General features: G+C 44.7%; 14 non-coding genes and 2 pseudogenes across 14 annotated transcripts; all 16 read left to right on the top strand.

Annotated features, from left to right (window-relative positions):
• The first annotated feature begins 732 nt into the window (after positions 1–732).
• LOC141179396 (U2 spliceosomal RNA) lies at positions 733–923 on the top strand. The gene has a single exon (XR_012255415.1). It is a non-coding gene; the product is annotated as a U2 spliceosomal RNA (small nuclear RNA).
• Positions 924–2038: 1115 nt separating this feature from the next.
• Positions 2039–2229, top strand: LOC141179384 (U2 spliceosomal RNA). Its single transcript, XR_012255404.1, has one exon. It is a non-coding gene; the product is annotated as a U2 spliceosomal RNA (small nuclear RNA).
• Positions 2230–3337: 1108 nt separating this feature from the next.
• Positions 3338–3429, top strand: LOC141180068 (U2 spliceosomal RNA; annotated as a pseudogene).
• A 789-nt stretch (positions 3430–4218) lies between these two features.
• Positions 4219–4402, top strand: LOC141179764 (U2 spliceosomal RNA). The gene has a single exon (XR_012255738.1). It is a non-coding gene; the product is annotated as a U2 spliceosomal RNA (small nuclear RNA).
• A 6826-nt stretch (positions 4403–11228) lies between these two features.
• On the top strand, positions 11229–11401 carry LOC141179818 (U2 spliceosomal RNA; annotated as a pseudogene).
• A 1112-nt stretch (positions 11402–12513) lies between these two features.
• Positions 12514–12704, top strand: LOC141179371 (U2 spliceosomal RNA). The gene has a single exon (XR_012255393.1). It is a non-coding gene; the product is annotated as a U2 spliceosomal RNA (small nuclear RNA).
• A 1115-nt stretch (positions 12705–13819) lies between these two features.
• LOC141179359 (U2 spliceosomal RNA) lies at positions 13820–14010 on the top strand. Its single transcript, XR_012255382.1, has one exon. It is a non-coding gene; the product is annotated as a U2 spliceosomal RNA (small nuclear RNA).
• Positions 14011–15125: 1115 nt separating this feature from the next.
• LOC141179345 (U2 spliceosomal RNA) lies at positions 15126–15316 on the top strand. Its single transcript, XR_012255370.1, has one exon. It is a non-coding gene; the product is annotated as a U2 spliceosomal RNA (small nuclear RNA).
• A 1115-nt stretch (positions 15317–16431) lies between these two features.
• On the top strand, positions 16432–16622 carry LOC141179333 (U2 spliceosomal RNA). Its single transcript, XR_012255359.1, has one exon. It is a non-coding gene; the product is annotated as a U2 spliceosomal RNA (small nuclear RNA).
• Positions 16623–17737: 1115 nt separating this feature from the next.
• LOC141179321 (U2 spliceosomal RNA) lies at positions 17738–17928 on the top strand. Its single transcript, XR_012255348.1, has one exon. It is a non-coding gene; the product is annotated as a U2 spliceosomal RNA (small nuclear RNA).
• Positions 17929–19043: 1115 nt separating this feature from the next.
• On the top strand, positions 19044–19234 carry LOC141179309 (U2 spliceosomal RNA). Its single transcript, XR_012255337.1, has one exon. It is a non-coding gene; the product is annotated as a U2 spliceosomal RNA (small nuclear RNA).
• A 1112-nt stretch (positions 19235–20346) lies between these two features.
• LOC141179297 (U2 spliceosomal RNA) lies at positions 20347–20537 on the top strand. Its single transcript, XR_012255326.1, has one exon. It is a non-coding gene; the product is annotated as a U2 spliceosomal RNA (small nuclear RNA).
• Positions 20538–21652: 1115 nt separating this feature from the next.
• LOC141179285 (U2 spliceosomal RNA) lies at positions 21653–21843 on the top strand. The gene has a single exon (XR_012255315.1). It is a non-coding gene; the product is annotated as a U2 spliceosomal RNA (small nuclear RNA).
• Positions 21844–22958: 1115 nt separating this feature from the next.
• On the top strand, positions 22959–23149 carry LOC141179273 (U2 spliceosomal RNA). The gene has a single exon (XR_012255304.1). It is a non-coding gene; the product is annotated as a U2 spliceosomal RNA (small nuclear RNA).
• Positions 23150–24264: 1115 nt separating this feature from the next.
• Positions 24265–24455, top strand: LOC141179261 (U2 spliceosomal RNA). Its single transcript, XR_012255293.1, has one exon. It is a non-coding gene; the product is annotated as a U2 spliceosomal RNA (small nuclear RNA).
• Positions 24456–25570: 1115 nt separating this feature from the next.
• On the top strand, positions 25571–25761 carry LOC141179249 (U2 spliceosomal RNA). Its single transcript, XR_012255282.1, has one exon. It is a non-coding gene; the product is annotated as a U2 spliceosomal RNA (small nuclear RNA).
• Positions 25762–26775: the final 1014 nt, after the last annotated feature.

The raw sequence follows: 26775 nt of genomic DNA, 5'->3' as shown, positions 1-26775 counted from the left end.
ATCAACAGCAGCCTTTTAAACTCACCTGAGCTAACAGGTATGTGCGCTGGTTACTCTGCTGCGCTTAAAATTTCTTTTTTGGTTTGCTACAATGCCTTTTCTGAAACGTTGTCTCCTTCTGCTGGAACACTGACTTCTTTCATTTAATGCCTGCAGACTATAAAAGAGAACCCAACCCAAAAAGTTTGGTTGATTAGTCTGTGGCATTCTGTTAAACTGTTGCTTATGGCGGTCTCTGTGAGCTTCTCAGCGACATTCAGCCAGCCAGGTATCCTGCCTGCAGTAGATGGAATGTGGCAATGGAACGCTGGCTGCGCGTGTCATAATAGGCTCTGAGCCTTTATATACCTGTGCACAGCAGCAGCCACCTTCAGTCTGCTGCTGGACAGCCAGCAGCAGCAGCAGCAGGAGAGGTATGTAATCAGGAGCCCTCCTGCTAAGGGTAGACAGCTGCTCGTTCCACCCCACCCCCCGCCTTAATTGGTTCTCCTCCCTTCCAACGGTGTTGAGGCGGGTGGGAACAGCAGGGGGTGAAGGTGCTGTGTTTAAAGAGGTGGAGTTATGCAGATCTAAAACGCGTGGATTGCAGCAGCAGCAAGCCGAAAAGTGCAGGCATGTAAGGGATCTAGAGGTTGACAACATGTCTTCTTAACGGGAGTCCAGGAGCTCATCTCCACAAATGGACTTTTCAGGATCCTTGGGTGGCTCCGTAGTTTGAAACCAATTCTGGTTATCGCTTCTCGGCCTTTTGGCTAAGATCAAGTGTAGTATCTGTTCTTATCAGTTTAATATCTGATACGTCCCCTATCTGGGGACCATATATTAAATGGATTTTTAGAACAGGGAGATGGAAAAAGAGCTTGCTCTGTCCACTCCACGCATTGACCTGGTATTGCAGTATCTCCAGGACCGGTGCACCCCTTCTTTAATGCAGTTTCTAAAATCAGAAAGAATTGAATTCAATGTTTTTTGTTCATTTTGCTTGTTTGTCGGATTTTGGGATGGACTCTTTGGCTTTGCTTTTCTTCTCCTCATTGGATTTTTCATGTTCAAAGTTGCAGAAGCCAGATTACAAGCTCATTTTGGTTCAACTTCAGCAACTGTGCATTGCATTGCCATGTAATGTGATGCAATGCTATCTTTCTAGCTCTCCCTTTTTACTTCCTTTTGGATAAACAGACATATTAGGCAAGCATTTTGGAGCTTTCACCTAAATAACTACAGGTGGTGAGATAAGCTGCACAATATAATTGACCTTTCAGTATATTGTTGCACACACACCATCTATTTAGCAAATGCCCTTGTTATCAACAGCAGCCTTTTAAACTCACCTGAGCTAACAGGTATGTGCGCTGGTTACTCTGCTGCGCTTAAATTTTTTTTTTTGTTTTGCTACAATGCCTTTTCTGAAACGTTGTCTCCTTCTGCTGGAACACTGACTTCTTTCATTTAATGCCTGCAGACTATAAAAGAGAACCCAACCCAAAAAGTTTGGTTGATTAGTCTGTGGCATTCTGTTAAACTGTTGCTTATGGCGGTCTCTGTGAGCTTCTCAGCGACATTCAGCCAGCCAGGTATCCTGCCTGCAGTAGATGGAATGTGGCAATGGAACGCTGGCTGCGCGTGTCATAATAGGCTCTGAGCCTTTATATACCTGTGCACAGCAGCAGCCACCTTCAGTCTGCTGCTGGACAGCCAGCAGCAGCAGCAGCAGGAGAGGTATGTAATCAGGAGCCCTCCTGCTAAGGGTAGACAGCTGCTCGTTCCACCCCACCCCCCGCCTTAATTGGTTCTCCTCCCTTCCAACGGTGTTGAGGCGGGTGGGAACAGCAGGGGGTGAAGGTGCTGTGTTTAAAGAGGTGGAGTTATGCAGATCTAAAACGCGTGGATTGCAGCAGCAGCAAGCCGAAAAGTGCAGGCATGTAAGGGATCTAGAGGTTGACAACATGTCTTCTTAACGGGAGTCCAGGAGCTCATCTCCACAAATGGACTTTTTAGGATCCTTGGGTGGCTCCGTAGTTTGAAACCAATTCTGGTTATCGCTTCTCGGCCTTTTGGCTAAGATCAAGTGTAGTATCTGTTCTTATCAGTTTAATATCTGATACGTCCCCTATCTGGGGACCATATATTAAATGGATTTTTAGAACAGGGAGATGGAAAAAGAGCTTGCTCTGTCCACTCCACGCATTGACCTGGTATTGCAGTATCTCCAGGACCGGTGCACCCCTTCTTTAATGCAGTTTCTAAAATCAGAAAGAATTGAATTCAATGTTTTTTGTTCATTTTGCTTGTTTGTCGGATTTTGGGATGGACTCTTTGGCTTTGCTTTTCTTCTCCTCATTGGATTTTTCATGTTCAAAGTTGCAGAAGCCAGATTACAAGCTCATTTTGGTTCAACTTCAGCAACTGTGCATTGCATTGCCATGTAATGTGATGCAATGCTATCTTTCTAGCTCTCCCTTTTTACTTCCTTTTGGATAAACAGACATATTAGGCAAGCATTTTGGAGCTTTCACCTAAATAACTACAGGTGGTGAGATAAGCTGCACAATATAATTGACCTTTCAGTATATTGTTGCACACACACCATCTATTTAGCAAATGCCCTTGTTATCAACAGCAGCCTTTTAAACTCACCTGAGCTAACAGGTATGTGCGCTGGTTACTCTGCTGCGCTTAAAATTTCTTTTTTGGTTTGCTACAATGCCTTTTCTGAAACGTTGTCTCCTTCTGCTGGAACACTGACTTCTTTCATTTAATGCCTGCAGACTATAAAAGAGAACCCAACCCAAAAAGTTTGGTTGATTAGTCTGTGGCATTCTGTTAAACTGTTGCTTATGGCGGTCTCTGTGAGCTTCTCAGCGACATTCAGCCAGCCAGGTATCCTGCCTGCAGTAGATGGAATGTGGCAATGGAACGCTGCTGCGCGTGTCATAATAGGCTCTGAGCCTTTATATACCTGTGCACAGCAGCAGCCACCTTCAGTCTGCTGCTGGACAGCCAGCAGCAGCAGGAGAGGTATGTAATCAGGAGCCCTCCTGCTAAGGGTAGACAGCTGCTCGTTCCACCCCACCCCCCGCCTTAATTGGTTCTCCTCCCTTCCAACGGTGTTGAGGCGGGTGGGAACAGCAGGGGGTGAAGGTGCTGTGTTTAAAGAGGTGGAGTTATGCAGATCTAAAACGCGTGGATTGCAGCAGCAGCAAGCCGAAAAGTGCAGGCATGTAAGGGATCTAGAGGTTGACAACATGTCTTCTTAACGGGAGTCCAGGAGCTCATCTCCACAAATGGACTTTTCAGGATCCTTGGGTGGCTCCGTAGTTTGAAACCAATTCTGGTTATCGCTTCTCGGCCTTTTGGCTAAGATCAAGTGTAGTATCTTTCGAAAAGGCGGTTTTGGATGTTGGCCGCCCTAGTAGATTGATACATTATGCACACTGGGGTTTAGGCGCTTGTTAGTACGCCAGGTGGCTAATATAGTCATCTGGTGGAAAGCATGGCCCCCCAGGATCGACGCCATTGGGCCGGGGAAGATCGAAAGCCCGAAGTGTGAAATGCCCCAGGAGTGGTGACCCTGGGGTGCCTTAACTCACTGGGATTGGGAACCCCACTTGAGTTTATGGCACATTTGCACAAGCACTTTAAATTTTCTTTCTTCGCACACACCCATATTCCGGGCCTTCTGGCCTTAGGATGGGGAATTTTTCAATTCCCGGTCGAAGGTCCGGGCAGTATTATACTGTGAAACCTTCACTATTTATTTAATTTCTTTGTCACTGTGTGTCCACTTATTCACGTGTGTCACGTCCTACTAGGATTTTGTCGGGATGCGGTTCCCTTACGGGTTCCTCTCTTGGCAGGTCTAGGGGGGGAGTGTGTGGCCATCAGGTTCCGCTCCCCCCTGAACCCCCCTGGCTCTCCTCTTTCGGGAGGAGAGCGTTGTTGGCTCCCCTCTTCCGGGAGGGGAGCACAGTCTTTGGCTCCCAGTGCCTTGCTCGGGTGAGAACTCGGGCAGGTGCTGGGGGTAAGATTGGGTCGCCTCTGGCTCCGGCTGGAGGTGGCTATTTGTCCCTGTTCCTCGCTGTGGCCTTCTGGCTCGGAGGGACGGGGAATGGTTTGGGGGACCCTTCTCCTTTTGGAGAGGGTTTCAAGAAGACCAGCATCCTAGTGCACTTTTTTTGTGGCACTTGTCACTTTTTTAAGCGCACTCGGGTTTTGTACACGAATTCGGGCTTTCGATAAAAAAAAAAAATCTGTTCTTATCAGTTTAATATCTGATACGTCCCCTATCTGGGGACCATATATTAAATGGATTTTTAGAACAGGGAGATGGAAAAAGAGCTTGCTCTGTCCACTCCACGCATTGACCTGGTATTGCAGTATCTCCAGGACCGGTGCACCCCTTCTTTAATGCAGTTTCTAAAATCAGAAAGAATTGAATTCAATGTTTTTTGTTCATTTTGCTTGTTTGTCGGATTTTGGGATGGACTCTTTGGCTTTGCTTTTCTTCTCCTCATTGGATTTTTCATGTTCAAAGTTGCAGAAGCCAGATTACAAGCTCATTTTGGTTCAACTTCAGCAACTGTGCATTGCATTGCCATGTAATGTGATGCAATGCTATCTTTCTAGCTCTCCCTTTTTACTTCCTTTTGGATAAACAGACATATTAGGCAAGCATTTTGGAGCTTTCACCTAAATAACTACAGGTGGTGAGATAAGCTGCACAATATAATTGACCTTTCAGTATATTGTTGCACACACACCATCTATTTAGCAAATGCCCTTGTTATCAACAGCAGCCTTTTAAACTCACCTGAGCTAACAGGTATGTGCGCTGGTTACTCTGCTGCGCTTAAAATTTCTTTTTTGGTTTGCTACAATGCCTTTTCTGAAACGTTGTCTCCTTCTGCTGGAACACTGACTTCTTTCATTTAATGCCTGCAGACTATAAAAGAGAACCCAACCCAAAAAGTTTGGTTGATTAGTCTGTGGCATTCTGTTAAACTGTTGCTTATGGCGGTCTCTGTGAGCTTCTCAGCGACATTCAGCCAGCCAGGTATCCTGCCTGCAGTAGATGGAATGTGGCAATGGAACGCTGGCTGCGCGTGTCATAATAGGCTCTGAGCCTTTATATACCTGTGCACAGCAGCAGCCACCTTCAGTCTGCTGCTGGACAGCCAGCAGCAGCAGCAGCAGGAGAGGTATGTAATCAGGAGCCCTCCTGCTAAGGGTAGACAGCTGCTCGTTCCACCCCACCCCCCGCCTTAATTGGTTCTCCTCCCTTCCAACGGTGTTGAGGCGGGTGGGAACAGCAGGGGGTGAAGGTGCTGTGTTTAAAGAGGTGGAGTTATGCAGATCTAAAACGCGTGGATTGCAGCAGCAGCAAGCCGAAAAGTGCAGGCATGTAAGGGATCTAGAGGTTGACAACATGTCTTCTTAACGGGAGTCCAGGAGCTCATCTCCACAAATGGACTTTTCAGGATCCTTGGGTGGCTCCGTAGTTTGAAACCAATTCTGGTTATCGCTTCTCGGCCTTTTGGCTGAGATCAGGTGCAGTGATCTAACGGTTGCTGCCTTAGTCTTGGCTGAGAGGTGCCCGGGGTACCCGGCTCCTTGGCCTGGGGGGATCGTCTCACCTTTTGGTGGGACTTCACCCCCCTGCTGCTATTAGGGAGCTGGCTTAGTCCCCGGGCAACAAGTTGCGATCCCCAGGCGAAAGGCCGAGCCCGTGGTGACGGTAAGCCTTTGCCACTTTGGTGAGATGCCTTGTTCATTTCAATTTTCCACTGGCTCCGGCCAGATCAGGAACTCGGTGCGTATCGAGGTTCCAGCAAACCACGTCGGATATGACAACCCCCGTGAGTTCTATGTACAGATTTTGAGAGATCTGTTGAACGTGAAAGATCATGATGTTTACTGCCTGCAGGAGAAGGGGCAGAGTACATATATTCTCACGTTCTCGACCAAGGTTGCCTGCCAGCACTTTTACGAATGCGTTAAGGGCCACCGTAACAGCAAGCTGTTGGACGGAGTGATTTTTACGGGTCTCTATGGCGGAGTTGACGTTCCCCTTGTGGTATACATGTTTAACCCCCATGTGTCCACAGATGATATTGAGCTTTTTCTGAGCAGATATTGTACATCTGTCAGATTTACGGGGAACGTCAAAGGTCGGAGTGGTTTCTGGAATGGGAAACGACGCTTTATGGTACGCTTCAGACTTGACCCTGGGGGTGTAGAAGGCCTTATGCACCCCCCCTCCACAGTGGTGCTGGGAAGAGACCATGGCTACCTCTTCTATGATGGACAACCATTCAGGTGTCGTAGGTGTGGTGACCTTGGTCACATACAGAGCGATTGTAAGAACGAGCGGATGAGTCAGTGCCACAATTGTGGACAATGGGGTCATGCCTCAAAGGACTGTAAGAACAGTAAGACCTGCAGTGGGTGCGGAATGTCTACTCACCTGTTCAGTAATTGTCCGATGCGGACAAGGTCTCGTGGTGGCTCTCGGGCGCCTGCGGCTAGTTCCGCAGGAGTTCCTGCTGATGCCAGCAGGGTCAGCCCGGGTGACCCCAGAAAAAGCTTTGTGGACATTACTAAAGGTCAAAAACAGTCTGACTCAGTCGATGCTCTGTCGGTACCTTTGCGGAAAAACCCGGCCTCTGTAGCCGAGGTCACGCCTTTGCCTACTCCTGCAGGGGTCCAGGTTTCACCTGGTGGGGAGATGGCACCTTCTCAGAGCGGAAATGAGAGGGAACCAAAAAAGAGGCGAAAATCTGGAGCTGTTGGTACCAATCCAGATGTCCATCCAGATACCCCTGCTGATGCCAGCACAGATGTTGGACCAGATGTCTGCCCTGATGCCAGTCCAGACGGATGCCCTGATGCCAATCCAGATGGATGCCCTGATGCCAATCCAGACGGATGCCCTGATGCCAATCCAGATGGATGTCCTGATGCCAACCCAGATGGATGCCCTGATGCCAGTCCAGATGGATGTCCTGATGCCAGTCCAGATGGATGTCCTGGAACCATTCCTGATGGATGTCCTGTTGCCTGCCTGGATGATAGAGGTCGTGCAGTGGTTGGTGAACCTGTTGCTGGTCCTGATGGTCATCCTGCTCCGGAGATGATGTCCCTTGGTGCTCCTGGAGGGTCTGCGGGTATTCCACCTGCTGCAGTGCCTGGTGAGGATCGGGTGGATTCGGAGGATCGGATGGATCTCAGCGCCAGTGGTAAGAGAAGTCGTGAAGAGGCGCAGGAGGAGCATAACCTGCCTCAGATGTCCCGTAAAGTCTTTCTATCTAGTGCTGCAAAAATTCTCAGCCCAGAGGGGACTAACTTAATTGAGGATTTCACGGACTCAGATGAAACGGACAGTTTACGAACTGTGTCATCCCTTCCTTCACCTTCTCTGTCACAAATTATTGATTCAGATTCAGAGTATAATGAATCAATAAAAAACACCTAACATGGCAGAAATCCGTGTTGCCTCACTAAATGTGAGAAGCCTAAAGAGCCCTGTTAGACGGGCTGCTTTGTTTGCTTGGTTAATGACTCTGAACTTTGACATTTTTTTCCTGCAAGAATGCGGTATTGATCACGATTTGTCATACCCCAACTTAAAAATGGACTGGTCAGCAGGACCCTCTATTTGGTCAGGGTCCAATGAAAATAAAGCTGCCGGGGTTGGGATTTTATTCAAATGTCAAAATGTTAATGTTTTATCCATCACTGAAATAGTTCCAGGTCGTGCCTTATCAACTCATGTTATTTTAAATGGTTTTACCTGTCGTCTTATTAATGTTTATGCATCCCCAGAGAAAAATGAGCGTGCTTCCCTTTTTAATGTCATCCCTTTGTTTTTATCAGGTCCGTCCCCTGTGATAGTGGGAGGGGATTTTAACTGTGTCATGTTTGGGGGAGGGGAGGAGTGGAGGTGATACTAATGGAAGAACAGACAAAACATCCAGTCTGTTAAAACATTTGACAACGGACCTCAAATTATTAGATGCTTGGAGAAAGTCCTACCCTACTGACCCTGGGCATACATGGAGGGGTAGAGGGATGTCATCTCGTATTGATTTTATTTTTTCCTCTTCTGATGTTTTTAAACCTAGGAATGCTGGTCTAATAGAAAATATTTTTTCTGATCATGTATTACTATACAATGTATTGCAAACTCCACAGGAAGCAAAAGTTGGAAAAGGTATGTGGAAATTGAATGTGCTCTTATTAGAAGACGAACTGGTAAGGGCGGAGTTTTATGCAAAGTATGAGAGTTGGAGAAGACGGAAACACCCAAATCAGAGTATGTTGGGGTGGTGGGAGTGTGTTAAAACCCGTATTAAAGAATTTTTTATTAAAATTGGTAAAAGGAAGGCACGTGAAAAAAGGAAATGTTTTAAAGATTTTAATGTCAGGATGCAAACTCTCCTTAAGCTTAAGGGGTGGGGAGTACCTGGTGTGGATGATGAGATTGCCAAGATCCAGACAGAAATCCAAAAATTCCTGGAACAAAAGGGTAAAGAAATTATATTTAATACCCGTGTGAAATATTTGGAAGAGGGTGAGACCTGCTCAAGGTTTTTCTTTAAAAAAATGAGTGACAAAAAACAAGTGATTACTGAGCTAGAAGGACAATCTTCCACTGAGGGCATTTTAGAGCATACTGCTAATTTTTATAGAGATCTTTTTAGTATTAAAAATGTTGATGAACCTGCTTTTACAGAGAATCTTAATGTTTTATCCCAGTTTTTAAATAAAGATGACCAGATTTTTTTAGCTAAAGAACTTTTACCCAGTGAAATTGAAGAGACCCTTAAGAGTTTTAATAAAGGTAAGGCTCCTGGATCAGATGGCCTTCCTATTGAATTTTATCTTTGCTTTTGGGATCTAATTAAGGAGGATTTTATACAAGTAGTTTGTGAAGCCTCTAAGGCTGATTTATTACCATATTCATGGCGTAAAAGTATGATTACATTAATTTTTAAGAAAGGTGATAAATCAAAGTTGGAGAATTGGAGGCCTATTTCACTATTAAATACAGACTACAAGATTTTAGCTAAAGTTGTTGCTGGTCGTCTTAAAGCAGTTATTAAAAATGTAATTCATCCAGATCAGGTGTGTGGTGTCCCCGGGAGATCAATCTGGGAGCATCTAAACCTAATTCGTGATCTTATCTGGTTTCAAAAAGATAGAAAACAGCCACTAGCTATTTTATCTTTGGATTTTATGAAAGCGTTTGATAGGGTCTCCCACTTTTATCTTTTTAAAGTTATGGGAAAGATGGGGTTCCCTGATTCTTTTATTCAGAAAATTGCGCTTTTATACAAACAGTCATCTGCCCGGATTTTAGTCAATGGTTTTTTAACTAGAGAGGTGGAGCTTCTTTCCGGTGTTAAACAAGGTTGCCCCATGTCCCCACTTTTATTTGTCTGCTCCATTGAGCCACTGTTGTGCCTGCTGCGTCGGGACAAGGTGGTTAGGGGCATTTTTATTCCGGGTGGGGGTGGACAACAAGTTAAAGCCATTGGATATATGGATGACATATCTGTATATGGCACTAGCTCAGCATCTATTAACAGAGCAATTCTAATTACTGAAATTTTTAGTGCTGGGTCTGGGTTTAAGTTGAATATAAATAAATGTGACTGTATGATTATGGGTCAATGGGAGTCAGATCCGCCTAGGGTTCCCACACAAACAGTAGGAATCAAGATCCTGGGTGTCTTGTTTAATCCTGCTAATGATGGTATTGAAAACTGGGATTTGGTTTTGAATAAATTAAATCAGAAGATCTCTTTATGGCAAACTCGAAAACTAACAATGGAGGGCAAGATTCTTGTAATTAAAATGGTTTTGCTTCCTATCATTTTGTATGCCGCTATGGTTTTTCCCCCTAATTCTCTGTATCTTAAAAGACTTATGAAGCCCATGTTTTATTTTCTGTGGGGATCCAAAATGGAGAAATTGAGGAGGGAGGTGGTATGTAAAAGCAAGAAAAATGGGGGTAAAGGGTTCCCTGATTTAAAATTGTTTTTATTTATCAAGTTTTTTGTATTTTGTTGCAAAAGCTTGAATAATGTTGGGGCTTTCTCTTGTTTTCTTAGATATACAACTGGGTTTCTTTTCCGAAAGTTGAACTTCAGTATGACTGTTAATTGTCCTTTTCTCTTATCTCCCCCTAAGCATTACAAGATCTTGGAGAAGGTCATTTCAGAATATGATCTGACCCAAGTTGATCGTCAGCTTTTATTTGATCAACGTAAGTTAACAGTTATTTGTAAGGGACATGAGGAGATGGAGGATGTGTCTAATTTTTCCATCTCCAGGTGCCGCCTGGTGTGGAACAACGTGGCCTGTCCTGCACTTAGCAACTCACAAAAGGATTTAGCTTGGCAGGTTGTTCACCAATGTCTCCCTACGAGAGCTTTTCAGCATCATAGGGGGCTGGTGGCTAGTGCTAGATGTCCCAGAGAAAGATGCGCCCCAAACGAGTCAGTGTTTCATTTACTGTGGGATTGCCCCTACGCACAAGAGCTATGGCAGACGGTGGGCACCCTCCTAAAATGGATATGTGGTATACAAACCCTTAATTGTGACATTATAATATATGGGATAATTAAATGCCCAACCATGAAACAAGCACGAGTCGCATGGCTTATAATAAACTGTTTAAAAGAAGCTTTATGGAAAGTGCGCAATATATTATTGTTTAAACGTGAATTTATTCCTGTCAAAGATTGTATTGGGCTTGCTCTTTGTGAAATGTTTACATACTATCTGAGAGATTGTAAAAAGATGGGAATCAATGAAGCAAAAAAGCTATGGTGTTTGCAAATTTGGAATATGTATTTATTTATGTAAATTATATGCAAAACTGTGTTTTATGCTTTTTATGCTTTTAAGTGCATTTTAATTCTGACTCTATATTAGTTTTATGTCATATTTTATTCCAGTATTTGTGATTTGTTTCAAATATTGTATCGGATATGTTCTTTGTGAAAAGTTTTCATACTACCTGATTGTAAAAAGATAAAGTTAAAAAGCTATGGTGTTTGCATTTGACATATGTATTTATTTATGCAAATTATATGCAAAACTGTGTTTTATGCTTTTTATGCTTTTATGCGCTTTTTAAATCTGACCTTGTATTTGTTTTATGTCATATTTTATTCAAGTCTTTGTGATTTGTTTGTAATTTATGATGTATGTCTGATTTAAATAAAGCTTGTTTGAAAACGGATCTGTTCTTATCAGTTTAATATCTGATACGTCCCCTATCTGGGGACCATATATTAAATGGATTTTTAGAACAGGGAGATGGAAAAAGAGCTTGCTCTGTCCACTCCACGCATTGACCTGGTATTGCAGTATCTCCAGGACCGGTGCACCCCTTCTTTAATGCAGTTTCTAAAATCAGAAAGAATTGAATTCAATGTTTTTTGTTCATTTTGCTTGTTTGTCGGATTTTGGGATGGACTCTTTGGCTTTGCTTTTCTTCTCCTCATTGGATTTTTCATGTTCAAAGTTGCAGAAGCCAGATTACAAGGTCATTTTGGTTCAACTTCAGCAACTGTGCATTGCATTGCCATGTAATGTGATGCAATGCTATCTTTCTAGCTCTCCCTTTTTACTTCCTTTTGGATAAACAGACATATTAGGCAAGCATTTTGGAGCTTTCACCTAAATAACTACAGGTGGTGAGATAAGCTGCACAATATAATTGACCTTTCAGTATATTGTTGCACACACACCATCTATTTAGCAAATGCCCTTGTTATCAACAGCAGCCTTTTAAACTCACCTGAGCTAACAGGTATGTGCGCTGGTTACTCTGCTGCGCTTAAAATTTCTTTTTTGGTTTGCTACAATGCCTTTTCTGAAACGTTGTCTCCTGCTGGAACACTGACTTCTTTCATTTAATGCCTGCAGACTATAAAAGAGAACCCAACCCAAAAAGTTTGGTTGATTAGTCTGTGGCATTCTGTTAAACTGTTGCTTATGGCGGTCTCTGTGAGCTTCTCAGCGACATTCAGCCAGCCAGGTATCCTGCCTGCAGTAGATGGAATGTGGCAATGGAACGCTGGCTGCGCGTGTCATAATAGGCTCTGAGCCTTTATATACCTGTGCACAGCAGCAGCCACCTTCAGTCTGCTGCTGGACAGCCAGCAGCAGCAGCAGCAGGAGAGGTATGTAATCAGGAGCCCTCCTGCTAAGGGTAGACAGCTGCTCGTTCCACCCCACCCCCCGCCTTAATTGGTTCTCCTCCCTTCCAACGGTGTTGAGGCGGGTGGGAACAGCAGGGGGTGAAGGTGCTGTGTTTAAAGAGGTGGAGTTATGCAGATCTAAAACGCGTGGATTGCAGCAGCAGCAAGCCGAAAAGTGCAGGCATGTAAGGGATCTAGAGGTTGACAACATGTCTTCTTAACGGGAGTCCAGGAGCTCATCTCCACAAATGGACTTTTCAGGATCCTTGGGTGGCTCCGTAGTTTGAAACCAATTCTGGTTATCGCTTCTCGGCCTTTTGGCTAAGATCAAGTGTAGTATCTGTTCTTATCAGTTTAATATCTGATACGTCCCCTATCTGGGGACCATATATTAAATGGATTTTTAGAACAGGGAGATGGAAAAAGAGCTTGCTCTGTCCACTCCACGCATTGACCTGGTATTGCAGTATCTCCAGGACCGGTGCACCCCTTCTTTAATGCAGTTTCTAAAATCAGAAAGAATTGAATTCAATGTTTTTTGTTCATTTTGCTTGTTTGTCGGATTTTGGGATGGACTCTTTGGCTTTGCTTTTCTTCTCCTCATTGGATTTTTCATGTTCAAAGTTGCAGAAGCCAGATTACAAGCTCATTTTGGTTCAACTTCAGCAACTGTGCATTGCATTGCCATGTAATGTGATGCAATGCTATCTTTCTAGCTCTCCCTTTTTACTTCCTTTTGGATAAACAGACATATTAGGCAAGCATTTTGGAGCTTTCACCTAAATAACTACAGGTGGTGAGATAAGCTGCACAATATAATTGACCTTTCAGTATATTGTTGCACACACACCATCTATTTAGCAAATGCCCTTGTTATCAACAGCAGCCTTTTAAACTCACCTGAGCTAACAGGTATGTGCGCTGGTTACTCTGCTGCGCTTAAAATTTCTTTTTTGGTTTGCTACAATGCCTTTTCTGAAACGTTGTCTCCTTCTGCTGGAACACTGACTTCTTTCATTTAATGCCTGCAGACTATAAAAGAGAACCCAACCCAAAAAGTTTGGTTGATTAGTCTGTGGCATTCTGTTAAACTGTTGCTTATGGCGGTCTCTGTGAGCTTCTCAGCGACATTCAGCCAGCCAGGTATCCTGCCTGCAGTAGATGGAATGTGGCAATGGAACGCTGGCTGCACGTGTCATAATAGGCTCTGAGCCTTTATATACCTGTGCACAGCAGCAGCCACCTTCAGTCTGCTGCTGGACAGCCAGCAGCAGCAGCAGCAGGAGAGGTATGTAATCAGGAGCCCTCCTGCTAAGGGTAGACAGCTGCTCGTTCCACCCCACCCCCCGCCTTAATTGGTTCTCCTCCCTTCCAACGGTGTTGAGGCGGGTGGGAACAGCAGGGGGTGAAGGTGCTGTGTTTAAAGAGGTGGAGTTATGCAGATCTAAAACGCGTGGATTGCAGCAGCAGCAAGCCGAAAAGTGCAGGCATGTAAGGGATCTAGAGGTTGACAACATGTCTTCTTAACGGGAGTCCAGGAGCTCATCTCCACAAATGGACTTTTCAGGATCCTTGGGTGGCTCCGTAGTTTGAAACCAATTCTGGTTATCGCTTCTCGGCCTTTTGGCTAAGATCAAGTGTAGTATCTGTTCTTATCAGTTTAATATCTGATACGTCCCCTATCTGGGGACCATATATTAAATGGATTTTTAGAACAGGGAGATGGAAAAAGAGCTTGCTCTGTCCACTCCACGCATTGACCTGGTATTGCAGTATCTCCAGGACCGGTGCACCCCTTCTTTAATGCAGTTTCTAAAATCAGAAAGAATTGAATTCAATGTTTTTTGTTCATTTTGCTTGTTTGTCGGATTTTGGGATGGACTCTTTGGCTTTGCTTTTCTTCTCCTCATTGGATTTTTCATGTTCAAAGTTGCAGAAGCCAGATTACAAGCTCATTTTGGTTCAACTTCAGCAACTGTGCATTGCATTGCCATGTAATGTGATGCAATGCTATCTTTCTAGCTCTCCCTTTTTACTTCCTTTTGGATAAACAGACATATTAGGCAAGCATTTTGGAGCTTTCACCTAAATAACTACAGGTGGTGAGATAAGCTGCACAATATAATTGACCTTTCAGTATATTGTTGCACACACACCATCTATTTAGCAAATGCCCTTGTTATCAACAGCAGCCTTTTAAACTCACCTGAGCTAACAGGTATGTGCGCTGGTTACTCTGCTGCGCTTAAAATTTCTTTTTTGGTTTGCTACAATGCCTTTTCTGAAACGTTGTCTCCTTCTGCTGGAACACTGACTTCTTTCATTTAATGCCTGCAGACTATAAAAGAGAACCCAACCCAAAAAGTTTGGTTGATTAGTCTGTGGCATTCTGTTAAACTGTTGCTTATGGCGGTCTCTGTGAGCTTCTCAGCGACATTCAGCCAGCCAGGTATCCTGCCTGCAGTAGATGGAATGTGGCAATGGAACGCTGGCTGCGCGTGTCATAATAGGCTCTGAGCCTTTATATACCTGTGCACAGCAGCAGCCACCTTCAGTCTGCTGCTGGACAGCCAGCAGCAGCAGCAGCAGGAGAGGTATGTAATCAGGAGCCCTCCTGCTAAGGGTAGACAGCTGCTCGTTCCACCCCACCCCCCGCCTTAATTGGTTCTCCTCCCTTCCAACGGTGTTGAGGCGGGTGGGAACAGCAGGGGGTGAAGGTGCTGTGTTTAAAGAGGTGGAGTTATGCAGATCTAAAACGCGTGGATTGCAGCAGCAGCAAGCCGAAAAGTGCAGGCATGTAAGGGATCTAGAGGTTGACAACATGTCTTCTTAACGGGAGTCCAGGAGCTCATCTCCACAAATGGACTTTTCAGGATCCTTGGGTGGCTCCGTAGTTTGAAACCAATTCTGGTTATCGCTTCTCGGCCTTTTGGCTAAGATCAAGTGTAGTATCTGTTCTTATCAGTTTAATATCTGATACGTCCCCTATCTGGGGACCATATATTAAATGGATTTTTAGAACAGGGAGATGGAAAAAGAGCTTGCTCTGTCCACTCCACGCATTGACCTGGTATTGCAGTATCTCCAGGACCGGTGCACCCCTTCTTTAATGCAGTTTCTAAAATCAGAAAGAATTGAATTCAATGTTTTTTGTTCATTTTGCTTGTTTGTCGGATTTTGGGATGGACTCTTTGGCTTTGCTTTTCTTCTCCTCATTGGATTTTTCATGTTCAAAGTTGCAGAAGCCAGATTACAAGCTCATTTTGGTTCAACTTCAGCAACTGTGCATTGCATTGCCATGTAATGTGATGCAATGCTATCTTTCTAGCTCTCCCTTTTTACTTCCTTTTGGATAAACAGACATATTAGGCAAGCATTTTGGAGCTTTCACCTAAATAACTACAGGTGGTGAGATAAGCTGCACAATATAATTGACCTTTCAGTATATTGTTGCACACACACCATCTATTTAGCAAATGCCCTTGTTATCAACAGCAGCCTTTTAAACTCACCTGAGCTAACAGGTATGTGCGCTGGTTACTCTGCTGCGCTTAAAATTTCTTTTTTGGTTTGCTACAATGCCTTTTCTGAAACGTTGTCTCCTTCTGCTGGAACACTGACTTCTTTCATTTAATGCCTGCAGACTATAAAAGAGAACCCAACCCAAAAAGTTTGGTTGATTAGTCTGTGGCATTCTGTTAAACTGTTGCTTATGGCGGTCTCTGTGAGCTTCTCAGCGACATTCAGCCAGCCAGGTATCCTGCCTGCAGTAGATGGAATGTGGCAATGGAACGCTGGCTGCGCGTGTCATAATAGGCTCTGAGCCTTTATATACCTGTGCACAGCAGCAGCCACCTTCAGTCTGCTGCTGGACAGCCAGCAGCAGCAGCAGCAGGAGAGGTATGTAATCAGGAGCCCTCCTGCTAAGGGTAGACAGCTGCTCGTTCCACCACACCCCCCGCCTTAATTGGTTCTCCTCCCTTCCAACGGTGTTGAGGCGGGTGGGAACAGCAGGGGGTGAAGGTGCTGTGTTTAAAGAGGTGGAGTTATGCAGATCTAAAACGCGTGGATTGCAGCAGCAGCAACCCGAAAAGTGCAGGCATGTAAGGGATCTAGAGGTTGACAACATGTCTTCTTAACGGGAGTCCAGGAGCTCATCTCCACAAATGGACTTTTCAGGATCCTTGGGTGGCTCCGTAGTTTGAAACCAATTCTGGTTATCGCTTCTCGGCCTTTTGGCTAAGATCAAGTGTAGTATCTGTTCTTATCAGTTTAATATCTGATACGTCCCCTATCTGGGGACCATATATTAAATGGATTTTTAGAACAGGGAGATGGAAAAAGAGCTTGCTCTGTCCACTCCACGCATTGACCTGGTATTGCAGTATCTCCAGGACCGGTGCACCCCTTCTTTAATGCAGTTTCTAAAATCAGAAAGAATTGAATTCAATGTTTTTTGTTCATTTTGCTTGTTTGTCGGATTTTGGGATGGACTCTTTGGCTTTGCTTTTCTTCTCCTCATTGGATTTTTCATGTTCAAAGTTGCAGAAGCCAGATTACAAGCTCATTTTGGTTCAACTTCAGCAACTGTGCATTGCATTGCCATGTAATGTGATGCAATGCTATCTTTCTAGCTCTCCCTTTTTACTTCCTTTTGGATAAACAGACATATTAGGCAAGCATTTTGGAGCTTTCACCTAAATAACTACAGGTGGTGAGATAAGCTGCACAATATAATTGACCTTTCAGTATATTGTTGCACACACACCATCTATTTAGCAAATGCCCTTGTTATCAACAGCAGCCTTTTAAACTCACCTGAGCTAACAGGTATGTGCGCTGGTTACTCTGCTGCGCTTAAAATTTCTTTTTTGGTTTGCTACAATGCCTTTTCTGAAACGTTGTCTCCTTCTGCTGGAACACTGACTTCTTTCATTTAATGCCTGCAGACTATAAAAGAGAACCCAACCCAAAAAGTTTGGTTGATTAGTCTGTGGCATTCTGTTAAACTGTTGCTTATGGCGGTCTCTGTGAGCTTCTCAGCGACATTCAGCCAGCCAGGTATCCTGCCTGCAGTAGATGGAATGTGGCAATGGAACGCTGGCTGCGCGTGTCATAATAGGCTCTGAGCCTTTATATACCTGTGCACAGCAGCAGCCACCTTCAGTCTGCTGCTGGACAGCCAGCAGCAGCAGCAGCAGGAGAGGTATGTAATCAGGAGCCCTCCTGCTAAGGGTAGACAGCTGCTCGTTCCACCCCACCCCCCGCCTTAATTGGTTCTCCTCCCTTCCAACGGTGTTGAGGCGGGTGGGAACAGCAGGGGGTGAAGGTGCTGTGTTTAAAGAGGTGGAGTTATGCAGATCTAAAACGCGTGGATTGCAGCAGCAGCAAGCCGAAAAGTGCAGGCATGTAAGGGATCTAGAGGTTGACAACATGTCTTCTTAACGGGAGTCCAGGAGCTCATCTCCACAAATGGACTTTTCAGGATCCTTGGGTGGCTCCGTAGTTTGAAACCAATTCTGGTTATCGCTTCTCGGCCTTTTGGCTAAGATCAAGTGTAGTATCTGTTCTTATCAGTTTAATATCTGATACGTCCCCTATCTGGGGACCATATATTAAATGGATTTTTAGAACAGGGAGATGGAAAAAGAGCTTGCTCTGTCCACTCCACGCATTGACCTGGTATTGCAGTATCTCCAGGACCGGTGCACCCCTTCTTTAATGCAGTTTCTAAAATCAGAAAGAATTGAATTCAATGTTTTTTGTTCATTTTGCTTGTTTGTCGGATTTTGGGATGGACTCTTTGGCTTTGCTTTTCTTCTCCTCATTGGATTTTTCATGTTCAAAGTTGCAGAAGCCAGATTACAAGCTCATTTTGGTTCAACTTCAGCAACTGTGCATTGCATTGCCATGTAATGTGATGCAATGCTATCTTTCTAGCTCTCCCTTTTTACTTCCTTTTGGATAAACAGACATATTAGGCAAGCATTTTGGAGCTTTCACCTAAATAACTACAGGTGGTGAGATAAGCTGCACAATATAATTGACCTTTCAGTATATTGTTGCACACACACCATCTATTTAGCAAATGCCCTTGTTATCAACAGCAGCCTTTTAAACTCACCTGAGCTAACAGGTATGTGCGCTGGTTACTCTGCTGCGCTTAAAATTTCTTTTTTGGTTTGCTACAATGCCTTTTCTGAAACGTTGTCTCCTTCTGCTGGAACACTGACTTCTTTCATTTAATGCCTGCAGACTATAAAAGAGAACCCAACCCAAAAAGTTTGGTTGATTAGTCTGTGGCATTCTGTTAAACTGTTGCTTATGGCGGTCTCTGTGAGCTTCTCAGCGACATTCAGCCAGCCAGGTATCCTGCCTGCAGTAGATGGAATGTGGCAATGGAACGCTGGCTGCGCGTGTCATAATAGGCTCTGAGCCTTTATATACCTGTGCACAGCAGCAGCCACCTTCAGTCTGCTGCTGGACAGCCAGCAGCAGCAGCAGCAGGAGAGGTATGTAATCAGGAGCCCTCCTGCTAAGGGTAGACAGCTGCTCGTTCCACCCCACCCCCCGCCTTAATTGGTTCTCCTCCCTTCCAACGGTGTTGAGGCGGGTGGGAACAGCAGGGGGTGAAGGTGCTGTGTTTAAAGAGGTGGAGTTATGCAGATCTAAAACGCGTGGATTGCAGCAGCAGCAAGCCGAAAAGTGCAGGCATGTAAGGGATCTAGAGGTTGACAACATGTCTTCTTAACGGGAGTCCAGGAGCTCATCTCCACAAATGGACTTTTCAGGATCCTTGGGTGGCTCCGTAGTTTGAAACCAATTCTGGTTATCGCTTCTCGGCCTTTTGGCTAAGATCAAGTGTAGTATCTGTTCTTATCAGTTTAATATCTGATACGTCCCCTATCTGGGGACCATATATTAAATGGATTTTTAGAACAGGGAGATGGAAAAAGAGCTTGCTCTGTCCACTCCACGCATTGACCTGGTATTGCAGTATCTCCAGGACCGGTGCACCCCTTCTTTAATGCAGTTTCTAAAATCAGAAAGAATTGAATTCAATGTTTTTTGTTCATTTTGCTTGTTTGTCGGATTTTGGGATGGACTCTTTGGCTTTGCTTTTCTTCTCCTCATTGGATTTTTCATGTTCAAAGTTGCAGAAGCCAGATTACAAGCTCATTTTGGTTCAACTTCAGCAACTGTGCATTGCATTGCCATGTAATGTGATGCAATGCTATCTTTCTAGCTCTCCCTTTTTACTTCCTTTTGGATAAACAGACATATTAGGCAAGCATTTTGGAGCTTTCACCTAAATAACTACAGGTGGTGAGATAAGCTGCACAATATAATTGACCTTTCAGTATATTGTTGCACACACACCATCTATTTAGCAAATGCCCTTGTTATCAACAGCAGCCTTTTAAACTCACCTGAGCTAACAGGTATGTGCGCTGGTTACTCTGCTGCGCTTAAAATTTCTTTTTTGGTTTGCTACAATGCCTTTTCTGAAACGTTGTCTCCTGCTGGAACACTGACTTCTTTCATTTAATGCCTGCAGACTATAAAAGAGAACCCAACCCAAAAAGTTTGGTTGATTAGTCTGTGGCATTCTGTTAAACTGTTGCTTATGGCGGTCTCTGTGAGCTTCTCAGCGACATTCAGCCAGCCAGGTATCCTGCCTGCAGTAGATGGAATGTGGCAATGGAACGCTGGCTGCGCGTGTCATAATAGGCTCTGAGCCTTTATATACCTGTGCACAGCAGCAGCCACCTTCAGTCTGCTGCTGGACAGCCAGCAGCAGCAGCAGCAGGAGAGGTATGTAATCAGGAGCCCTCCTGCTAAGGGTAGACAGCTGCTCGTTCCACCCCACCCCCCGCCTTAATTGGTTCTCCTCCCTTCCAACGGTGTTGAGGCGGGTGGGAACAGCAGGGGGTGAAGGTGCTGTGTTTAAAGAGGTGGAGTTATGCAGATCTAAAACGCGTGGATTGCAGCAGCAGCAAGCCGAAAAGTGCAGGCATGTAAGGGATCTAGAGGTTGACAACATGTCTTCTTAACGGGAGTCCAGGAGCTCATCTCCACAAATGGACTTTTCAGGATCCTTGGGTGGCTCCGTAGTTTGAAACCAATTCTGGTTATCGCTTCTCGGCCTTTTGGCTAAGATCAAGTGTAGTATCTGTTCTTATCAGTTTAATATCTGATACGTCCCCTATCTGGGGACCATATATTAAATGGATTTTTAGAACAGGGAGATGGAAAAAGAGCTTGCTCTGTCCACTCCACGCATTGACCTGGTATTGCAGTATCTCCAGGACCGGTGCACCCCTTCTTTAATGCAGTTTCTAAAATCAGAAAGAATTGAATTCAATGTTTTTTGTTCATTTTGCTTGTTTGTCGGATTTTGGGATGGACTCTTTGGCTTTGCTTTTCTTCTCCTCATTGGATTTTTCATGTTCAAAGTTGCAGAAGCCAGATTACAAGCTCATTTTGGTTCAACTTCAGCAACTGTGCATTGCATTGCCATGTAATGTGATGCAATGCTATCTTTCTAGCTCTCCCTTTTTACTTCCTTTTGGATAAACAGACATATTAGGCAAGCATTTTGGAGCTTTCACCTAAATAACTACAGGTGGTGAGATAAGCTGCACAATATAATTGACCTTTCAGTATATTGTTGCACACACACCATCTATTTAGCAAATGCCCTTGTTATCAACAGCAGCCTTTTAAACTCACCTGAGCTAACAGGTATGTGCGCTGGTTACTCTGCTGCGCTTAAAATTTCTTTTTTGGTTTGCTACAATGCCTTTTCTGAAACGTTGTCTCCTTCTGCTGGAACACTGACTTCTTTCATTTAATGCCTGCAGACTATAAAAGAGAACCCAACCCAAAAAGTTTGGTTGATTAGTCTGTGGCATTCTGTTAAACTGTTGCTTATGGCGGTCTCTGTGAGCTTCTCAGCGACATTCAGCCAGCCAGGTATCCTGCCTGCAGTAGATGGAATGTGGCAATGGAACGCTGGCTGCACGTGTCATAATAGGCTCTGAGCCTTTATATACCTGTGCACAGCAGCAGCCACCTTCAGTCTGCTGCTGGACAGCCAGCAGCAGCAGCAGCAGGAGAGGTATGTAATCAGGAGCCCTCCTGCTAAGGGTAGACAGCTGCTCGTTCCACCCCACCCCCCGCCTTAATTGGTTCTCCTCCCTTCCAACGGTGTTGAGGCGGGTGGGAACAGCAGGGGGTGAAGGTGCTGTGTTTAAAGAGGTGGAGTTATGCAGATCTAAAACGCGTGGATTGCAGCAGCAGCAAGCCGAAAAGTGCAGGCATGTAAGGGATCTAGAGGTTGACAACATGTCTTCTTAACGGGAGTCCAGGAGCTCATCTCCACAAATGGACTTTTCAGGATCCTTGGGTGGCTCCGTAGTTTGAAACCAATTCTGGTTATCGCTTCTCGGCCTTTTGGCTAAGATCAAGTGTAGTATCTGTTCTTATCAGTTTAATATCTGATACGTCCCCTATCTGGGGACCATATATTAAATGGATTTTTAGAACAGGGAGATGGAAAAAGAGCTTGCTCTGTCCACTCCACGCATTGACCTGGTATTGCAGTATCTCCAGGACCGGTGCACCCCTTCTTTAATGCAGTTTCTAAAATCAGAAAGAATTGAATTCAATGTTTTTTGTTCATTTTGCTTGTTTGTCGGATTTTGGGATGGACTCTTTGGCTTTGCTTTTCTTCTCCTCATTGGATTTTTCATGTTCAAAGTTGCAGAAGCCAGATTACAAGCTCATTTTGGTTCAACTTCAGCAACTGTGCATTGCATTGCCATGTAATGTGATGCAATGCTATCTTTCTAGCTCTCCCTTTTTACTTCCTTTTGGATAAACAGACATATTAGGCAAGCATTTTGGAGCTTTCACCTAAATAACTACAGGTGGTGAGATAAGCTGCACAATATAATTGACCTTTCAGTATATTGTTGCACACACACCATCTATTTAGCAAATGCCCTTGTTATCAACAGCAGCCTTTTAAACTCACCTGAGCTAACAGGTATGTGCGCTGGTTACTCTGCTGCGCTTAAAATTTCTTTTTTGGTTTGCTACAATGCCTTTTCTGAAACGTTGTCTCCTTCTGCTGGAACACTGACTTCTTTCATTTAATGCCTGCAGACTATAAAAGAGAACCCAACCCAAAAAGTTTGGTTGATTAGTCTGTGGCATTCTGTTAAACTGTTGCTTATGGCGGTCTCTGTGAGCTTCTCAGCGACATTCAGCCAGCCAGGTATCCTGCCTGCAGTAGATGGAATGTGGCAATGGAACGCTGGCTGCGCGTGTCATAATAGGCTCTGAGCCTTTATATACCTGTGCACAGCAGCAGCCACCTTCAGTCTGCTGCTGGACAGCCAGCAGCAGCAGCAGCAGGAGAGGTATGTAATCAGGAGCCCTCCTGCTAAGGGTAGACAGCTGCTCGTTCCACCCCACCCCCCGCCTTAATTGGTTCTCCTCCCTTCCAACGGTGTTGAGGCGGGTGGGAACAGCAGGGGGTGAAGGTGCTGTGTTTAAAGAGGTGGAGTTATGCAGATCTAAAACGCGTGGATTGCAGCAGCAGCAAGCCGAAAAGTGCAGGCATGTAAGGGATCTAGAGGTTGACAACATGTCTTCTTAACGGGAGTCCAGGAGCTCATCTCCACAAATGGACTTTTCAGGATCCTTGGGTGGCTCCGTAGTTTGAAACCAATTCTGGTTATCGCTTCTCGGCCTTTTGGCTAAGATCAAGTGTAGTATCTGTTCTTATCAGTTTAATATCTGATACGTCCCCTATCTGGGGACCATATATTAAATGGATTTTTAGAACAGGGAGATGGAAAAAGAGCTTGCTCTGTCCACTCCACGCATTGACCTGGTATTGCAGTATCTCCAGGACCGGTGCACCCCTTCTTTAATGCAGTTTCTAAAATCAGAAAGAATTGAATTCAATGTTTTTTGTTCATTTTGCTTGTTTGTCGGATTTTGGGATGGACTCTTTGGCTTTGCTTTTCTTCTCCTCATTGGATTTTTCATGTTCAAAGTTGCAGAAGCCAGATTACAAGCTCATTTTGGTTCAACTTCAGCAACTGTGCATTGCATTGCCATGTAATGTGATGCAATGCTATCTTTCTAGCTCTCCCTTTTTACTTCCTTTTGGATAAACAGACATATTAGGCAAGCATTTTGGAGCTTTCACCTAAATAACTACAGGTGGTGAGATAAGCTGCACAATATAATTGACCTTTCAGTATATTGTTGCACACACACCATCTATTTAGCAAATGCCCTTGTTATCAACAGCAGCCTTTTAAACTCACCTGAGCTAACAGGTATGTGCGCTGGTTACTCTGCTGCGCTTAAAATTTCTTTTTTGGTTTGCTACAATGCCTTTTCTGAAACGTTGTCTCCTTCTGCTGGAACACTGACTTCTTTCATTTAATGCCTGCAGACTATAAAAGAGAACCCAACCCAAAAAGTTTGGTTGATTAGTCTGTGGCATTCTGTTAAACTGTTGCTTATGGCGGTCTCTGTGAGCTTCTCAGCGACATTCAGCCAGCCAGGTATCCTGCCTGCAGTAGATGGAATGTGGCAATGGAACGCTGGCTGCGCGTGTCATAATAGGCTCTGAGCCTTTATATACCTGTGCACAGCAGCAGCCACCTTCAGTCTGCTGCTGGACAGCCAGCAGCAGCAGCAGCAGGAGAGGTATGTAATCAGGAGCCCTCCTGCTAAGGGTAGACAGCTGCTCGTTCCACCACACCCCCCGCCTTAATTGGTTCTCCTCCCTTCCAACGGTGTTGAGGCGGGTGGGAACAGCAGGGGGTGAAGGTGCTGTGTTTAAAGAGGTGGAGTTATGCAGATCTAAAACGCGTGGATTGCAGCAGCAGCAACCCGAAAAGTGCAGGCATGTAAGGGATCTAGAGGTTGACAACATGTCTTCTTAACGGGAGTCCAGGAGCTCATCTCCACAAATGGACTTTTCAGGATCCTTGGGTGGCTCCGTAGTTTGAAACCAATTCTGGTTATCGCTTCTCGGCCTTTTGGCTAAGATCAAGTGTAGTATCTGTTCTTATCAGTTTAATATCTGATACGTCCCCTATCTGGGGACCATATATTAAATGGATTTTTAGAACAGGGAGATGGAAAAAGAGCTTGCTCTGTCCACTCCACGCATTGACCTGGTATTGCAGTATCTCCAGGACCGGTGCACCCCTTCTTTAATGCAGTTTCTAAAATCAGAAAGAATTGAATTCAATGTTTTTTGTTCATTTTGCTTGTTTGTCGGATTTTGGGATGGACTCTTTGGCTTTGCTTTTCTTCTCCTCATTGGATTTTTCATGTTCAAAGTTGCAGAAGCCAGATTACAAGCTCATTTTGGTTCAACTTCAGCAACTGTGCATTGCATTGCCATGTAATGTGATGCAATGCTATCTTTCTAGCTCTCCCTTTTTACTTCCTTTTGGATAAACAGACATATTAGGCAAGCATTTTGGAGCTTTCACCTAAATAACTACAGGTGGTGAGATAAGCTGCACAATATAATTGACCTTTCAGTATATTGTTGCACACACACCATCTATTTAGCAAACGCCTTTGTTATCAACAGCAGCCTTTTAAACTCACCTGAGCTAACAGGTATGTGCGCTGGTTACTCTGCTGCGCTTAAAATTTCTTTTTTGGTTTGCTACAATGCCTTTTCTGAAACGTTGTCTCCTTCTGCTGGAACACTGACTTCTTTCATTTAATGCCTGCAGACTATAAAAGAGAACCCAACCCAAAAAGTTTGGTTGATTAGTCTGTGGCATTCTGTTAAACTGTTGCTTATGGCGGTCTCTGTGAGCTTCTCAGCGACATTCAGCCAGCCAGGTATCCTGCCTGCAGTAGATGGAATGTGGCAATGGAACGCTGGCTGCGCGTGTCATAATAGGCTCTGAGCCTTTATATACCTGTGCACAGCAGCAGCCACCTTCAGTCTGCTGCTGGACAGCCAGCAGCAGCAGCAGCAGGAGAGGTATGTAATCAGGAGCCCTCCTGCTAAGGGTAGACAGCTGCTCGTTCCACCCCACCCCCCGCCTTAATTGGTTCTCCTCCCTTCCAACGGTGTTGAGGCGGGTGGGAACAGCAGGGGGTGAAGGTGCTGTGTTTAAAGAGGTGGAGTTATGCAGATCTAAAACGCGTGGATTGCAGCAGCAGCAAGCCGAAAAGTGCAGGCATGTAAGGGATCTAGAGGTTGACAACATGTCTTCTTAACGGGAGTCCAGGAGCTCATCTCCACAAATGGACTTTTCAGGATCCTTGGGTGGCTCCGTAGTTTGAAACCAATTCTGGTTATCGCTTCTCGGCCTTTTGGCTAAGATCAAGTGTAGTATCTGTTCTTATCAGTTTAATATCTGATACGTCCCCTATCTGGGGACCATATATTAAATGGATTTTTAGAACAGGGAGATGGAAAAAGAGCTTGCTCTGTCCACTCCACGCATTGACCTGGTATTGCAGTATCTCCAGGACCGGTGCACCCCTTCTTTAATGCAGTTTCTAAAATCAGAAAGAATTGAATTCAATGTTTTTTGTTCATTTTGCTTGTTTGTCGGATTTTGGGATGGACTCTTTGGCTTTGCTTTTCTTCTCCTCATTGGATTTTTCATGTTCAAAGTTGCAGAAGCCAGATTACAAGCTCATTTTGGTTCAACTTCAGCAACTGTGCATTGCATTGCCATGTAATGTGATGCAATGCTATCTTTCTAGCTCTCCCTTTTTACTTCCTTTTGGATAAACAGACATATTAGGCAAGCATTTTGGAGCTTTCACCTAAATAACTACAGGTGGTGAGATAAGCTGCACAATATAATTGACCTTTCAGTATATTGTTGCACACACACCATCTATTTAGCAAATGCCCTTGTTATCAACAGCAGCCTTTTAAACTCACCTGAGCTAACAGGTATGTGCGCTGGTTACTCTGCTGCGCTTAAAATTTCTTTTTTGGTTTGCTACAATGCCTTTTCTGAAACGTTGTCTCCTTCTGCTGGAACACTGACTTCTTTCATTTAATGCCTGCAGACTATAAAAGAGAACCCAACCCAAAAAGTTTGGTTGATTAGTCTGTGGCATTCTGTTAAACTGTTGCTTATGGCGGTCTCTGTGAGCTTCTCAGCGACATTCAGCCAGCCAGGTATCCTGCCTGCAGTAGATGGAATGTGGCAATGGAACGCTGGCTGCGCGTGTCATAATAGGCTCTGAGCCTTTATATACCTGTGCACAGCAGCAGCCACCTTCAGTCTGCTGCTGGACAGCCAGCAGCAGCAGCAGCAGGAGAGGTATGTAATCAGGAGCCCTCCTGCTAAGGGTAGACAGCTGCTCGTTCCACCCCACCCCCCGCCTTAATTGGTTCTCCTCCCTTCCAACGGTGTTGAGGCGGGTGGGAACAGCAGGGGGTGAAGGTGCTGTGTTTAAAGAGGTGGAGTTATGCAGATCTAAAACGCGTGGATTGCAGCAGCAGCAAGCCGAAAAGTGCAGGCATGTAAGGGATCTAGAG

Source organism: Phyllobates terribilis, unplaced genomic scaffold (assembly GCF_046119375.1).
Source record: "Phyllobates terribilis strain yellow unplaced genomic scaffold, ASM4611937v1 Scaffold_30__1_contigs__length_15301838, whole genome shotgun sequence".
NCBI lineage: Eukaryota > Metazoa > Chordata > Amphibia > Anura > Dendrobatidae > Phyllobates > Phyllobates terribilis.
This window is presented reverse-complemented; position numbering and strand designations above follow the sequence as displayed.